The following is a 6,810-nucleotide window of genomic DNA, read 5'->3' as shown; positions in this document are numbered from 1 at the left end:
CAACATGTGTTCCTGCTGCAGACCCATGGGCCAGCCTATACGCCCCCATGTGTCTTTTTTCTTTCTGTGTGTCTGTCTTGTCTATTTTTCTATGTCTCTCATGCTCTCTCTCTGGCCCATCTCTCTGAAATGACGCTGGAAGGACCCAGCCATGGCACAGTGGTGGGGATCACACCCTCTTCTAATACAAGGGAGAGGTTATGCTTTCATTTTTCAACCAATTTGGATCCCAGAAACCCCCCAACCTGCTTGACAGGATTTCTTGGGCACCCACTAAATGGTTTAGTCTTCACCCATCCAAAGCCACAGCCCTGGCCTTCCCCACACTGAATACACCTGAGGGGAGGAGGTCCTCAGTACTCCAGAAGAAGACCTCATGGCCAGCATATGCGCCCCATCACCTGGGGGGATGTGGAGGCTTTGGCAGGGCAGGCCCAGAGAATTGCCCCTGGCGGGCCCCCAGGCCCTGGTGCTCTGTTCTTGCTTATGTGTGCTATAGTGACCGCTGACTCCCAGACATAGGTGGTGGCAGCCTGGGGCTCAAGCCCAGCAGTGCGAGCTGGTGTTTTCAGTTCATCTTTGGAGGATGAGGAGAATTGGGCCGGAGTTGCGATTCGCAGACTTCAGAAGGTAAACGGCGGCAGCTGCAGCAGGAGGATGAACAGAAGCCAGGCTTGCATCGCTGAGTGGCCACTGGAATGGTAGGGAGCACCTGCTAAGCCGCTGGTGGGTTTGCTGACATTTTGGGACATAGAGGTGGATGCCATTATGCTCTCCAGAGCAGAGATGAAAATGCTGACTGCCATTGCCACATGCTCTTCCTTGGGACAGTGTAAGACCTGCCAGGATGGCAGAAATGAGGGGGGTGGCTGAAGTCTCATGTGCATGGACTGATTTCCTGGACTATGACCTGAGTGAGCACTGGCTCCTTTGTTGGATGAACTTACGGATTTTGGACAATGTGAAATACCCTTATGGGGGTTGGGGATGGCTTTGCTGGAGGCCCTTCCCCTGCCCCGGGAAGCTTTTCCCATGTCTAGAAAGAAGGCCGAGGACATTTTGTGTTTTTGGCAAAGTGCTCAGAGACTGGTGAAATGTATCTTTGTAATTGTTGAAATTGTACAATTTGTCATGTTGTTGTAATTTGTGTAATGTGCCTTGCAACCATATGCAGTATGCAGCCCACGGCAAGCCATCCATTTTGTGTTTGGATGCTGGGACCTTTGTGGGAAGGGGTGTGCATGGACCTACTCCATTTTTTTACAATAAAAATGGAACTGTGTTTAACAGCACCTAGAAGGTCTCTGTGACACAGTGGGAGGGAAATGACATCCTGACCCCTAGGTGGAATCCCCTGATTAAGACCCTCATTCTATTTCCTAACTAGTCAAACTATACAGAAGCTTGCCTCATTGTTTAATCCAGCTAATCTATTAGCATATAATATAATAGGTATTATAGTTGTTTTAGTTCTACTAGGGTTCCGTTGCATAATGTGTATCATTCAGAAGCTACAGCAACAGCAAGCTGTCATTCATCAAGTCCAATTGGCTTTAATTAAAAGAGAAGGGGGAGATGTGGGTGGAGTGCAGAGTGCATTCCTAGCAGCTGCAGCTGATGCAATGCTGTGAGAATACTCTAGCTCCCAGAAGCCGCCTGGGCATACCCAGGAAGGAAGCTTGCCCGCTATAAGGAAGTGACTTAGCACCAACCACGCAGCTCCCTGATATTTTCAGCCATTGGCTATGAAGGACATGCTGTAACACCCTATAGGCTGAACCCATGTATATAAGCTAGCTTACTTCCTGAATAAAGTGAATCTGCGTCACTGAACCTGGTCCCCGGAATTGGTCTTTGCGTCTCCGTCATCCTCACTCCTGGCAGGACTTGTCCACAAGTTTCCATAGTGTTATCCTTTCCAGAATATCATCATATAGTTGGATTCATATAGTATGTAGCCATTTCAGATTGGCTTCTTTTACTCATCAATATCTATTTCAGTTTCTTCCATAATTTTTGTGTCTTGATAGCTACTTAGTTTAAATCAATGAATAATATTTCGTTGTAAATTTGTTTATCTCTTTACCTATTGAAGGATGTCTTAGATACCTCCAACTTTCGGTGATTATGAATACAGTTCCATCTGAAACAATTTTTACATTTAAAAATACAAAATGTAGTATTCTTTTGTTATTCTTGAAAGAATATTCATTATAAAATTTTAGAAAGTACAAGAAACATAAAAAAGAAAAGTATTATTAGTAATCTCACTTCAAAGATAATATTTGTAACTACTAGTAAGTATCTTATAATTTCTTTTTTTCCTAAGTCTGTATCTCATTATATCTGTCTGGAAGCTATATCTATGCTTACATATACCTCATTGAACTTATTTTTATAAATTTGAATATTTTATATATATATAGTTATGTCATACATATATATCCTATACATATCTATTCTACTATACATTTATACATTATATATTATTATATAATATATTTTTACCACTTAACATTAAATGTATATATTCCAAATATTTAAATTTAATTCTTTGGGAAGATGATATTTAATAATTATACAGTGAATCACTGTATAAGTGTTTTTAAAAATGATTATAAGTGTTTTTTTTAATTCTACTCTTACTGAAATATGAACTCTAAGAAGGCAAGGATGTTAGTATGATTTGTTCACTGGTGATCCTTTAGTACAGGAAAGAGTGCCTGGCAGGCATATTCTAGCACTCCAAAAACATTTGTTAAATGACAAAATTGTATTTTTAAAATTTGTGTGATTTCATTAGCTACTCCTTAGAATCAACACAGAGCCTACTTATGGTGAAAGTTATTGCCTGCCAAATTGAGGACCTAAATAATTGTGCAGTCTTAAATGCAGTGCTTTTAAGGAACTGAGTACTGTAGTGGCTTTCTCATAGAGTCAGTGATGACAATATCTTTACAGCTCGAGGATTTTTAAAAGATGGAATGATACAATTCCTGTCCTGCCCCTTCTCTTGAGAATGATGGCATACTATTAAGAACCTGGTGAGAAAGCTTTGTCTTGGACAAAGCAATACTATCTGAATTATGCTGAAACAGCTTTTACTTGGTGGCCATGACATCCTGCTAATAAGGTCCCTGATAGGAAGTACCTCTTCAGGACTCATGGATGGGAACCACTTATCCAGAGCAATTGGTGAGATTCTTCAAGGATATGCTTCCACCTATTCTCTGTAGATGGCCCAGGAAGCCAACCTCTCCACCTTTGCTGACCTGAAATTCCCACTCCTGCACTCTAGTGCTAGCATTTGTCTGTATCCAACCAAGTGGAGAGGTGGGGAGTGATAGTGAATACTCGTTGTTTAGAGGGATGATAACTGGGATGGGCAATTCACTAGGGCAGTGAGCAGACTTAGAAAGCTTCAGATTTTAGGTGCTGGGTGGTTGGCTCAGTGGATTGAGCATTGGCCCTGTGTATGGACAGCCCTAACTGATTCCTAGTCAAGGCACAACCATCTACTTCTCTTCCCCTTTCCTTCCTGCAAGCAGTGGCTTGGTTGGTTAGAACATGGCCCTGGACACTGAGGATAGCTTGGTTGAAGCCTATCAGCCTCAGCTGCTAGAAAGGGTTGATGGGTGGATCCTGGTCAAGGTGCATGCAGAAATCTGTCTCTCTATCTGCCTCTTCTTATTTAAAAAAAGAAAAGAAAAGCCCTGGCCGGTTGGCTCAGCGGTAGAGCGTCGGCCTAACGTGCGGAGGACCCGGGTTCGATTCCCGGCCAGGGCACACAGGAGAAGTGCCCATTTGCTTCTCCACCCCTCCGCCGCACTTTCCTCTCTGTCTCTCTCTTCCCCTCCCGCAGCCAAGGCTCCATTGGAGCAAAGATGGCCCGGGCGCTGGGGATGGCTCTGTGGCCTCTGCCCCAGGCGCTAGAGTGGCTCTGGTCGCAATATGGCGACGCCCAGGATGGGCAGAGCATCGCCCCCTGGTGGGCAGAGCGTCGCCCCATGGTGGGCGTGCCGGGTGGATCCCGGTCGGGCGCATGCGGGAGTCTGTCTGACTGTTTCTCCCCGTTTCCAGCTTCAGAAAAAATGAAGAAAAAAAAAAAAAAAAAAAAAGAAAAGAAAAAAGAATAGCTTCAGATTTTAGAGCAAGGACCTGGGATGGACACAGGGAGAGGGGAAAGAGCCTTGTCAGGATGAGAAATCATGCAGTTAAAGGCCTAGAAAGATTTTCCTTACAACTCAGCCTGACACAAATGTTAATCCTGTTCAGCATCTTATTGTTCCATTGAATAAGATAAAAATTAGAGCCATTTCATTAAAGAGTCATTTAAAAACTTTACTGTTTTATAGGATTGACCTAATTTTCCATTTGAAAATACCTTCTTTGTATTACAAACTTTAAAAATTGCTTTCTAAAAAAATTAAATAATAAAAATAAATAAAAATTGTTTTATAAGTAATGGATTTAAAAAAAAATCTGAGTAGGCATGTACCCATGGTTACCACATAATGGTATCAAAGATTTCTGAAAATAGAATTTTGTCCTAGATTTTTATAGAGTTTCTATTTATTAATCTTCCTTCTGTTTTGCTTTAAATTTTTCAATATGATTTGAAAACTTGTTTGTCAGGTTTTTGGTTGTTAAAAAATTTTAATAACATTATTAACAATTTTAACTTTATTAATTTGTGTAAAGGCCCTGAAGTGAGAGATTGTGTGCAAGTCAGAGATCTAAAAGTAGCTTAGTGTGACTAATCTGTCAAGTGAGAAGAGAAGTAAGGAGTGAAGTAGGGGAGGAAAACCATGTCTAAAAACTTTGCAAATCATATTAAGGACATTATGCTTGAAACAATGGGAAATATTTGAAGGTTTTTATGAGTGAGTAGGAACAAACAGTTCATTTAGAAAGCACAAACTGACTGCCTTGTGGAGAACAATTTGATGAGGGGCAAGGAGATCAGTTAGAAGATTGTAGCATTATCCAGGTAAGAGTTGATGGTGGCCTGAATCCACGATAGAGTTGGTGGGCTTGGAGAGAGAAAACTAACTTGAAAGGCATGGTAGAATAATAATATTGATGGACTGATAAAATGGATACATGATAAAGAGAATGACATTGACTATCTGAGTGTGAGTTCCCACTAAAAGCAAGCCTGAGAAAAGGACTGGGGTTCTGGAAATATATTTTATTTTATATTTCATTTTTTTGAAGGAAAGAACTAGGATTTTTTTTTTAAAAGTTTTAAAATTTTATTTAGAAATTTGACTTTAACAGGGTGACATTGATCAGTAAGAGTACATAGGTTTCAGGTGAACATTTCTATAACATTTGAAATGTTGACTATGTTGTATACCCATCACCCAACGTCTAGTCATTTTCTGTCACCTTATATTTGTCTCTTTTTAATCCTTCCCACTTTACTCAAGTCCTCTTTCCCCTCCCCCACATGCCTTTCCCCCTGGTAACCACTTTACTTTTATCTATGTTCATAAATCTGTTTTATATCCCACCTATGTGTGAAATCATACAGTTTTTAGCTTTCTCTGATTTACTTATTTCACTCAGAATACCATTCTCAAGGTCCATCCATGTTGTTGTAAATGTCACTATGTCATCGTTTCTTACGGCTGAGTAGTATTCATTGTATATATGTACCACATCTTCTTTATCCAATCCTCTATTGAGAGACACTTTTGTTGTTTCCATGTCCCACTGTGAATAATACTGTGATGAACATGGGGGTGCATGTGTCTTTATGTACCAATGTTTTTGAGTTTTTGGGGTAGATACCCAGTAGAGGGATTTCTGGGTCATATGGTGATTCTATTCCTAACTTTTTGAGGAACCACCATACTTTCTTCCATAATGGTTGTACTAATTTGCATTCCCACCAGCAATGAATGAGGATTCCTTTTTCTCCGCAGCCTCTCCAACACTTGTTATTATCTGTATTGTTGATAATAGCCAATCTAACAGGTGTGAGGTGGTATCTTGTTGTAGTTTTGATTTGCATTTCTCGAATAGCTAGTGAAGATGAGCATATTTTCATATACTTGTTGGCTACTTGTATGTTCTCTTGGGAGAAGTGTCTGTTCAGGTCCTCTCCCTATTTTTTTAATTGGATTGTTTGCTTGCTTGTTGATGAATTTTGTGAGTTCTTTATATATTTTGGATATTAACCCCTTATTGGAGCTGTTGTTTGCAAATATCATTTCCCATTTAGTTGGCTGTCTATTTCTTTTCTTGTCAGTTTGTCAGTTTCTTTTGCTGTGCAGAAGCTTTTTAGTTTGATATAGTCTTATTCATTTATTTTTGCCTTTACTTCTCTTGCCTTTGGGGCCAAATTCATAAATTGTTTTCTCCAACCAAAGTCCATAAGCTCAGTATCTGTGTTTTCTTCTATGTAATCTTTTTTTTTTGTGTGTGAAAGAGACAGAGAGAGAGAGACAGAGAGAGGGACAGATAGTAACAGCCAGGCAGAAAGGGTGCGAGATGAAAAGCATCAATTCTTCATTGCGGCTCCTTCGTCTCCTTAGTTGTTCATTGATTGCTTTCTCATATGTACCTTGATGGGTGGTTACAGCAGAGCAGGTGACCCTTTCTCAAGCCAGCAACCTTGGTCTCAAGCCAGTGACCATGTGGTTATGTCTATGATCCCACACTCAAACCAGCGACCCTGCACTCAAGCTGGTGAGCCCCTGCTCAAGCAGGATGAGCCCACACTCAAATTGGTGACCTTGGGGCTTTTAACTTGGGTCCTCCACATCCCAGTTCGATGCTTTATTCATTGTGCCACTGCCTGGT

The 6,810-nt window shown here is 40.9% G+C and overlaps 1 non-coding gene across 1 annotated transcript; it reads left to right on the top strand.

Moving 5' to 3' along the window:
- Positions 1-3,710: 3,710 nt before the first annotated feature.
- TRNAV-AAC (transfer RNA valine (anticodon AAC)) lies at positions 3,711-3,786 on the top strand. The gene has a single exon. It is a non-coding gene; the product is annotated as a tRNA-Val (tRNA).
- Positions 3,787-6,810: the final 3,024 nt, after the last annotated feature.

The sequence above is a fragment of the Saccopteryx leptura genome, chromosome 5 (genome assembly GCF_036850995.1).
Source record: "Saccopteryx leptura isolate mSacLep1 chromosome 5, mSacLep1_pri_phased_curated, whole genome shotgun sequence".
In the NCBI taxonomy this organism is placed as follows: domain Eukaryota; kingdom Metazoa; phylum Chordata; class Mammalia; order Chiroptera; family Emballonuridae; genus Saccopteryx; species Saccopteryx leptura.
This window is presented reverse-complemented; position numbering and strand designations above follow the sequence as displayed.